Here is a 10,728-nt window from a genome sequence, read left to right as displayed (position 1 = left end):
ATAGGATCACCTGATCGCCTGTCGCCTAAGCGACATTGCATTTGCTCCCGTCACTGGCTCTGATTTGCTGAAATAGCTTGGTCTGCACTTACCTGTTCCCTTTTCTTGCCATTGCAACTTACTGCTTTAGTTATTGATTTGGTTAGCTGCTAACAGCATGCTCAGATCATGGGGCCTACCCTGTTGGACCTACAATCTAAGCAGGCGGAAAAAAAACAAACGCACAAGTGCTAGACTGGGTGTTGGCGCATTGTAAAGATTCCTGCCCTACCTGTGATTGCTCCTCCCCTCTTTGCAAGTGCTGCCCACAGTAGCTCCATTTGCCATCACTCTAGTTCCACCCCCACTGATACTACGTTACCCAGCCTTAGGGTTGTATTCCCACTTGTTGGATGACTTCTGTGAAAGAGATGATCTAGCACATTCAGGGTAATGGGCTGGATGCATGAATCTTGGATGCAGCGCAAACTTTCTGGTTTGCATAATGCAGGAGACTGGACTAGATGGTCTCTTCTGTCCTTCAAATGTGTGACTCAAGGCACAAAGTAAATAATCTACTCATGAAAGTCTGATTTTCCACCATAGACTTTGTAGCTTGTAGAGACTTAAGCTAGACTGTCTGATTCTTCCTAGTGGGATCAGAAACAGGAGGATTTTAACCACAGTGATTTAGTGAGAGGATTTTCCTAGCTCCCTCAGTTTGTTTCACTTTTCTACACTCCCACCTAAGCTCCAACCTGAGGAAAGCTGGATGAAGCAGGGAGCCTAAATACAGGCCAAAGGCAGTACTGCAGAGTAACCTTTGGCACTTCCTTCTCTTTGGGAGCTGCATAGTCTGTGCTCAGCAGCACTCCTGTCCTGTGCCAAGCCTCCAGATGATGGATCAAGCTTCTTCTCAAGTAGGACTGCATAGCAAGCCACAGTTACATCCTTAGGGAAGACTTTCAGCAAGGATTTCCACTAACTGTTTGGCCTCACTTCATAGGCATATCTTCCCTTTGGCAGGCTAGAAAAGTGAACACAGTTAATGTAGGGTTCCAGAACACTGCCTCAGCATGGTCAAAGGGACAGCAACCAGGAGTCTGCATTTTTTTCCAGGAATACCAGGAGCCTGGTACTCAAATGTAACCTTTGGACAATGTTTATTCTGTTGAATTACAATCCCCAACTGTAATGTACATTTTCTGTATTCTGTACTACTTTACTTCTAGGATCTTTGTGCAGAAAGAATAAACATTTTGCACCCAGAGTTGGTGTACCAGGCATAAACACCAAACCTCTTACTGTTGTTTATTCCTGTAAGGTTTCCTTTATTTTAACGCTTTTTGTTTTCTTCAGCTTAAAGCAAAATACACATTTATATACCATAGATTGGATAACATCTATATAAAGTTCACACTGAGCAAACAACTGTGGGTGGAAAATTGTAAAGGAAAACACTGAAAGTGTCAGTTTGGCCATTAAAAACAATTAAATATATTTTAAAAAGTGACAGTGCTGATGTGGAGTCTTGGAGTAACAATGCCTAGTTTCTCTTTGCATGTGCAAAATTATAACCCTAATATTAAGAAGGACTCTTTCAGATTCAGAGTTTTCTTCCTTGTGCTACTTCTCAGAAAATTTAAGGTTTGCCAATTTGTTTTTGGCAGAAATATAAAATGAGCTAACAAGACTAATCAATTGGCCTGTTTTACCCAGCTTCACTGGCTGATTCATTCACATTAGAAAGATGTTGAAGAATATTATTATTTTCTTTTCAAAATGGTAATCATGGAAATCTTTTATTGCTTGTGGGTTTTGAAAATACTTATTTTATATAACCTGTTTTGGACTAACATTGACCTTCCATTGCCATTTTTTTATAGAATGAGTGTTGCAAATATAATAGTTTAGCTTTCAGGCTTTTATGCACTAGCAGTGTTGAAATGTCTGGGTTAAAGTCACGGCAGCGAAAGACTTAAACTTTAGTGTCTTTGTTTAAAAATAATTTATATCAATATTAGATTGAGGACTATTTTATTTAAACTCATCAAAAATCTGAATTCTGGACCTATTTTATATCAATTACATAGAAGAGGTCTGATATGATGGAACTGAGGCAGGGAAGGCCTTGGTATGAAATGCACAATCTTGTAACTACCCAAAGCAGTGCTAGAATCTTTCTCCTCAGTACATTTTACTATGCTATGTGGGATCATTCTCTATTTAAGTGTCATTCTTACTAAAGTCAGAAACTCTCCATGTTGTGTATTCAGGAAACACAGTAGTAAGTCAGACAGGTTTCAAATCTCTCTTCCCAATGGCTTTGTTATGACATGGCCAGATCAAAGAAGCCCAAGTTCCATTCCTTAGCATGTGGTAACTGTAGGGAGTTCCAAATTTTGAAAAGATTAATTAATATGTAACATGCTTTAACTGTCTTAATTTTTGGCTCTCTAAGTATTTTACAAACATTGATGAATGAAGTGTCATTGCTTCATACAGTAGCGAAGCCATTGAATTGTAAAGCACCAGATAACTTTTTTTATTTCCAGAGCACAAAGCTCTTTATGATGGTAGCTAAGCATTCTATAGAAACCAAGGCACAGAGAGGTTAAGTGACATAACCAGAGTCAAATAGAAAAACAGCTGATCCAATAACAGAGCCCAGATATCCCATACCCCTTTCCCGTGAGACCATCTTCCTTTCTCCCTCCCAGGCAGTTTGGTGACTTGATTCATTTCAGATGCTAAAAAACATTGGAATGGGTACTAATCATATTAAGACAATTGCTATTGAGATCATGCTGGGGCTTGAAATCTTGTGTCACTGTTCAATAACCTTCACTGATGCTTGGAGCAGAGCTAGTGAGCTATAAAGGGAGAAGCATTTAGTCATTCAGGGATCTGGATTTTCCATTTGCTATGGAAAAATGCAGATTTTCTCTTTGAATGGAACAAAATGGGGCTTTTCTTTTTAAAGGAGAAAATCATGGATTTTTGCCTTTAAAGTCAAATATGCAGGAAATGGTGGGTTTCCCCTTGCAGGCTTGCAGATTTCCAGCTCACAAGGGCTATGGGAGGAGGGCAGCCAGGCAGGGGGCACCACATGCGTATTTTTTTTTTTTTGTAAAAATATTTGTCTCTCTAGATATATAAAGTTATGTATATTTACACTCTACCTATTACATCACAAAATGGTTAAACGTTTCCCATTACAGAAATCCGCACCCGCACACCTGTACAAAGGCCTGCTGGCCACCCGTACCCGTTACAATATCCACAAATGAGTGCAACACACACACAAAAAATCAGTCCCTTCTGGTCCCCCCCTTTCCTTCATTTCCACCCTTGCCCCACTTCCCGGGTCACATACTCAGTTCAAGTGGTCTCTCTGTCTTTGTTGCTCCAGTTTCTACTAGAGGACCCGCTGCTGCTGCTGCTGTCCTCTGTTCCACTTGTCTGTTCCATACGCTCATGCACCTGGCAGCCAGGCAGGGTGGTGGAGAGCTGCTCCCACAGCTCCCTCCAGGTAAGTCCCTGGGCAGTGAGGTGTGGGGGAGGCCCAGGCCACACATTAGGTAAAGTGGGGAAGGGGGCCAAGGCACATGTTGGGTGAGGGGGAAAGGGGCCCAGGCCATATGTTAGCGGGGTGGAGGGGGCAGTGCCCTCCAAGACTTCTGTGCCCACGGAGGGGCTTGTGGATCAGCTCTGGCCAGGAGCTGTCTCTGTGGCCCAGTTGGGGACCTCAGGGTGGGAGGGATAACTGTGCTGCCAAGCTGAGGTGCTCCCTGCCCACCTGGCAGCAGCAGGGGGCACAACTCCACACTAATACCACTGCTGCTGCCCCTGCCATGCCTACTCATCATGGTGCACTGGGTCCCTCTGCTGGGCCACAGAAATGGCTCCTGCCTAGAGGCGGTCTGGCCCTGCTGTAGCCCCATGTCCTGTTGTGGGTGCAGAAATCTTGGGGGGTATGTGCCCCCCCAGTCACCTGTGCCTCCCCCCACATTCCCCACACAGCTATTCTCTTGTTCACACACTTGGAGTGAGGGAACAGCGGGTCAGAAGTGAGGGGCACCAAACGGGGTGGGGGGCTATGGGTCAGGAGTAAAGGACACTGACAGGGTGGGTTGAGAGTAGGGAGCACCAGCAGGGCTAAGGGGTTATGAGTCAGGAGTGAGGGGCACCGACAGGGCTAGAGGGCTGCGGGTTGGGAGTGAGGGGCACCAGTAGAGCTAGGGCTTTATGGCTTGGGAGTGAGGGGCAACAGCATATCAGGGCTGCTCAAGGCCACAAAGCAGCAGGGGGTGCAATTATATTCAATTGATACCTGTGTGTGTGTGTGTGTGTGTGTGTGTGGTGTTTAATTTTAATTGTGGAAAAACACAGATTTTGGGTTTTTAAGTCAGAAAATTTGGGGTTTTTTTCTTTATACCAGAGAATTTGTGTTTTTAAACAGAGAAAACCAGGATCTCTGGCATTAGTCACCAGAGCAAGTGTCACTGTGATGTAGATTATTTGTGCATGGGACAGCAAAGGAATAAAATGCAAACAACATTTTGGGGCACCTCCCCCTCTTCCCCATGCCCCACCTGTCCCCAACTCTCCTGTTAACAAATGAAGTTGCACTGAGCTACTACCCTGGAAGGAAGTTGTGTGCATGGAGAAATTTAAACACTTCCAGGATAGATCCCCAGACAGCATAATTTTGGGATACAAGTTACCCATTTCCCAAGGACTGACTGATACAGTTATCACAGTTGTATTCACTGGTTTGATTTAGGTGGAAAATACTGTAGTGAGTAGCACCTCTTGTTAGGCTTTACATGTGCAGCATGTAAAGGAGTAGGACTAGACTGCTGACAAGGTAGCTATAAGAGCAGGAGGAGACCAGCCATCACCATTTAAGCTGCTGTCATCTGACCCTACTCAGAGACACTAAAAATATAATTTAGCCACAAACTTTAATTAAAGTAATTTTCTAGATGTTTCTCTTAATTTTGAAGCATCCATGCTGAAAACTGACATTTTCCTATTTTCCTTAGAGGACAAGTCTGATCATGCAGAATGGGCCCAGGGAATGCTGGTCCAATTCAAACATGGGACCAAACAGGATCCTTTCACAGTTGATGCAAGATAAATGTTATATTTTTGTGGAGTGGGGGGATTCATTCTACAGGGACCAAACCCAGTCTGTTTTTTAACAGATTTTACCTTTCAAAGGTTTAAAACATTTTCTGCTTTCCCAGGTGTCCATCTGAGGTGTACATTCATTCCCAAGATGTGCTTTATATCTTTATACTGTGAAAAGGTTGTAATGAGGACTCTTGGGCTCCTGCTACTGTAAGGAAAGAGAGAAACTGCAGCTGATAAGAAGAGTCCAGGCGGCAGAATATAGACCAACTACAAGAGAGAAGGCAGCAGAGAAACACTGCTGTCTGGTCAGGGAGTTGCCCATTAAAGGAAGGGCCACACCTGCAGCTGGGCAGGAGAACTCTTCCTAGATTGAGTTAGCTACAAGGGAGTAAACAGCTAAAGACAAAGGGTTATGATGCCTATTGCAGAGCTAGCTGCTCTGCAATAGGACAGTAGGGCAGAGCCAAGCTTGGGCAGCAGGGATGCTACCAGAACAGCGGTTGTGAGCTGCCTTGGAGACCAGCTGTCAGGCCCCTGGTCAGAAGGGGCAGGGTGTAGACAGTATATCAGACCAGAGTCTGAGCCAGAAGGGAAGTCTGAGCCACAGAGAGAAGAGCTTCTGGCCAGGAAGACCGCAGGAAGATGCCTGGCTGATTCTTGAACTACCTTGGGGACTGCCAGTAAGACACTGATGGCTTACAGAGAAATGCAGCCCAGGGTAAGGGGAAGCTTTGTTCTATAGACAGCATCTGGAGCAGATTTAGTTTATGTTATGGCCAGAGGGCTTGTTTGTTCATTGTAGTTAGACCACTGGTTTGAGTTGGCCTCTTGGGGGAGGCATGGAGGTCCCAGTGGTACCTGAGTGGTACAGGTATGTTGCAAGCCTGGAAAAAGGCAGAGGGAGGGCCAGAGGGCCCAGCACAGAGTCAAAGTAGGCACAAAAAGAGCTGAAGTCCAGAAGTTGGGTCCATCTGGCTAGATGGCCCAGTGAGAGAAACAGGGCAAAGGCCGGAAAGGCCAAGGCCCCAAGACAGGAAGATTGGCTGGATAGCAACACCTGTGAGGCATAGCCACAGCTATAGTGGAGGCTGGAGGCTATGAATAGCCTTAAGGCTCTATCTGCCCACAGGGCAAGGTCAGTCCAAGAGGCCCCACTTAATGTGAGGGCAGAGTCAAGACTGATGGGGTCCAGGAGGGACCTGCTAGCTGCCAGAGGAACTGTGGCATCCTCTAGGACCCATTAGGCAGCCACTCTTTACATCAAATATGTACATCAACGTGTGGTAGGAAAGTGAGAAGGTGGGGGTAACCTAGAGGTGGAGCAGAGCAAGGGTTGTGTGGTCACTGGGGGATGTTATGGCTACCCCTAGAACTCCAACTTGCTACAGGGGTCACTTTGCATTTGATTATGAATTATTCTAGTTGATCATAGTTAAGCTGCTTTAGCACTTCTGTCACACAAATTAAGTGTCTATTATGATAGCATGATAAATCTTATTCCTTTTTAGTTTGCTGTTCTGTGGAGTGGAGTGTAATGATTTAACTGTTCCATACAGTGTATAGAATTATCTTCTGTATTACGTAGTAACCTAAATGTAATTAAGTACTTTGAACAGAAATACTATTCAGAAAGTGTTTGCCTTTTTCTGAACTCCACACTACACTTAGACTAAGTTGAATTTCACCATTGCTTTTTGTGGAGAGGCTGCTTTTGGAAAAGACCAGCTGACATCTCGACTCACTACAGAAAAATGCCAGTGAAGATAATAAATTACCTTTGTTTTAAACCACAGGATGAAGCTTCCCTGTGCTCTAAGAAGAAAAGTACCAGCTGATACTGGCCCCTTTGCAACCTCTAGACATGGAAACTGCTACAATTACTGTAGCCAAAGGCCAGTCAGAGCCAGCAGATTCCAGAGACTAGGAAACAAAAGATTAACATCTATTAATTTTACGAACATCACAGATACTGGAGCTGGACATGGTATGGAAATTGATGAGTTAAATACAGAGACCTCTGTTATGCTGTTAAGGATGCAAAGGTCCTGTGTGTGTGTGCACTGAAGGATTTTTTTTCCTTTGGTTAATCAGAGGTGTGTTTTTTAACCCTACGGAGTAAACATTTATCAGTATAAAAACAACTAAAAGTTCTTTACTAGCATAACCCTGTAAAGCAAATACAACAGCAAACAATTCAGAGTCCTGTAAAATATTCCCCATCCATATTCCCCCTTTCTGGAAAATCCAAGAAAACAGATTAATCTGATCTTGATGCTCAACAAATTGCCTCTATCCAACTAAGGAGTTTGGAAGTAGGGGAAAAATCCATTGTTGTAAACCTAGATAATGTCACCTTGTCCTTTACACAAAGCCACTGCTATATCAGGACCCTCAGACTTTTCCTGCAGTATTCCATGAAGAGAGAGCATCTGTGGCCCAGGTGAAGGCTGGAGGTTGCACTGTTAAACCATGTAAGTTAGTTTTGTTACTGGAATGAGAACTAAAATGCAGAATGTCACAAATTTAGACTGCAAACTCTTGTGACTTAACTGCACAAGAAGTGCCACATTACCTGGCACTTCAGTCACAATAGTACATATTTGGAAGACAAGGACTTGTGTTTTGTTACATTACTACTTGGTTTAATATAAATGTTCAGTGTTTGTTGATTTCCTTGTTTAATTTGTGACTTCATTCTTTTCAGCTGTAATGTAAACAAAGTTACTCTGTCTGGTAATTGTGCTTGCAGTCTTGAGTTTGCAAGTCTTGAGTAACTGTTCCAGCATTATGCTTTTGCCTAGAATGTATAAAACAGTTAATGGTATATTAGTAATCAGTGATGGCATGTGAAGTTACATACAGATGGGTATGACAGTTATTGGACTGTGTTCTGTTCCTTACACTCTGATAAAACCAAAGTCAAGTCATCTGAGTTGCACAAACAAGACTCAGGAGCAGATTGTGGTCTGTGAAGTCTGATTTGCTCTATCGGTAAATGAATGCACAAACTGTAACCATTGTATCAAATTGCATCTGACTTCAACTATTCCTGCTCTTATCTGCACTAGAAGAGAGAGGGGTTATTAATTTACCAACACTGCAGCTCCAAGGGATGCATGGAAAAAAATGAGGCCAGAATAGTTCTATGATGATTACCCACTAGAGGGAGCTCATATATGTGACATTACCACAGAAAAAAACAAGGAAGAGGGGTTCCCTTTCATAATCCTCTACCACTGTATTATTCTTGCAGGTGAGGGTCCCCAGTACTTTTTTGGCTTCAAAGTAATGTAATTTTGTAGTTCCCCTCCCCCTTCAAGGTAGGATAGCTATTCTCATCATCCTTCCCACTGCACAGGTGAAAAGGGGCTATACAAATGAAGAGACTGATCATTACATATGAGCTTGGCCCTGACTGATGTATGGGACTGTAAGAAATTCTGGATAACTCATTTGTATTTTGTTTTTACAAGGTTAGATTTCAGCTATTTGTGCAGGCCCTTGAGAACCTTGTGGGGGTGGAGGAGTCAGTCTAATTCACAATTATTAAGGGATTTTGGCTGGGAATTTGTAGCAGAGGAGGAAAGTGGAGAACTGATTATCAGTAGGAATCCAACTGGTTATCCTGTTGTTGGCTGAACAATGCCTTGTCAAGCAAGAAGATGGTAGGAGAGAACCCTTTGATTCAGGCACTGAATTGCCTCCCTGATTTCCTTTACTGTCCTCTGCAGGGTGTAGTGAAGTTGAGGAGAACAGGCATTTTAATTCTCTGGAGAACACTTAACACTCACAACTGGAAACCTCAAGGAAAATAACTGAAGCCCAAATGAACATTTAAATTTAGTTGGGACCAAGTGCTGCAAAGTACAATAAAAAGTCAGTGCAGTATGATGAGGAACTGCAAATCTTATTACTCTCCAGTTTCTTCTTTCAGTTGGGGAAGGAGTGTGTATATGTGCATGTCAGTAACCGTTCTCTGTCCCTGTACAGCTTTATTCTCCCACTCAGTTTCCATCACCAGTAGGAGGTTCAAGTAGAAAAAAAATAAAGTGCTGCTGCTCAACTAGTGAAGGGATCTTGCTGGAGGTGGGAGTGCGGAGACTGGTGCGTGATCTACACAAATACATATTTAAACTGTCTTCACTGAGGGAATTATCTTAAGCTCCTGGTTGCAGGAGAGCTTATCGTAGCTCTGAGTGAATTCCTGCCAGGATAGGTCTCTAATTTTCTTTTCTGCTCACTACAGGCCTTTGATGGGCTGACTACCATCAGCAAGGTAACTACTCCACATGAAGCTGCTCTGGCCAGCATTCTCCATTGCTGAGGAGTCGGAACTGGATTTTGCTAGAGTGACATCTGACTTTGTAGGAGGAGGGGGTATAGATTTTGTGCTGTCAGTGGTGTCATCTGATTCTTCATCATTGTTGCCTTACTCTGCTAAGGGAATTATGTATCTAACCAGAGATAAAAACAGACCTTATTTTGTTGGCTGACAGTACAGAGACTTCTCTAACAGGTCTAAGCAATGCAGCAGTCTATGCTCAAGATACAGGACATCATATCTCAACTGAAAGGACTCTGTGATATCATATTATGTCACCATTGACACCTTGGAGTAAAGTTCACCTCTTGCAGATCTGAGGAGGTTCTGTGAGAGAGGTGTATGACATGAGTATCATCTGATGCATTCGAGCTGTGTTTTTTCCCATTCAGAGGACTAAGAGCAAGTGCTGGATTTGAAGAAAGGATAGTGTGTGATGCTAGAGCATACCTGCAGAATCCTCATTTACTAGTCTACCTCATCAGGTAAAATTGTTTGGTTATCAAACTCCCATACTCAGTATCTTGCCAAGCTGAACAATCAGGATCCATTCACCCTTGGCCAGTGGGAACATTGCCATTTTGTGGACACAATTGTTATTTTTCATCCCACACCATGAAGATTCCAGAAAAATAATCTAAATACTGGTAATTGATTGATGTATTGGTTTATCCTCCCCTCTAATGATGGAAAAGAGGAAGGTTTTGCTTTACTTGGGTTTAAAACACATTACAAATAAAATGTTGTGTACTGATGCAAGCGACAGAGGAAACTGCTGTCAGTGAATCGGGAAGTTCTAATTTCATCACAGTTTGATAGTTTCAGTTCTGGTTATTAGTAAATTCCTGCTTAGAATTAAATTGTTTTGTTTGGAACCTAAACTTCTGTGTGAGAGGTCTCATCATCATCTGGATTTTTTTTCCAGTCAAGTCTTGGGTTCCCATTAAATCATGTAATTGGACAACAAGGTCCATTTTCTGAGCTTTGGAAAATGACCTTCCTCTCCATCTCTGCTTCCCATGTACTCCATTTGCCTTATCACAATTGCCAGAAAGTTTCAGATATTGTGGGCCGGTGTGGGGAGGGAGCAAGAGAAGAGCAGATAAAAGTGTTGCAATAATAGGGGGTATCCCCCATTAAGACATCTGTGGCTTGACCACTTTGTAGGTTGTTCCTTCTTTTCAGTCAAGAATACAGAGTGCACAGTCATTTTGGAGATGCACTCTATGCCAAGTGCTTAACATGAGCATTAACTCTTGTGTTTGCATCCCAACTTTTTCTTGGACAGG

General features: G+C 43.1%; 1 long non-coding RNA gene across 1 annotated transcript in view; it reads left to right on the top strand.

The window, feature by feature from the left end:
* LOC102373051 overlaps positions 1-10,194 on the top strand; it is a 13,493-nt gene extending 3,299 nt beyond the window's left edge. The window contains exons 2-4 of the long non-coding RNA XR_003093126.1: positions 3,392-3,511; positions 6,912-7,102; positions 9,365-10,194. This is a non-coding gene — a long non-coding RNA (uncharacterized LOC102373051). The remainder of the gene's footprint in view (positions 1-3,391; positions 3,512-6,911; positions 7,103-9,364) is intronic.
* Positions 10,195-10,728: the final 534 nt, after the last annotated feature.

Source organism: Alligator sinensis, unplaced genomic scaffold, assembly GCF_000455745.1.
Source record: "Alligator sinensis unplaced genomic scaffold, ASM45574v1 scaffold505_1, whole genome shotgun sequence".
Classification (NCBI taxonomy): domain Eukaryota; kingdom Metazoa; phylum Chordata; order Crocodylia; family Alligatoridae; genus Alligator; species Alligator sinensis.
The sequence above is the reverse complement of the archived record's forward strand: the minus strand, read 5'-3'. Positions and strand labels throughout refer to the sequence as shown.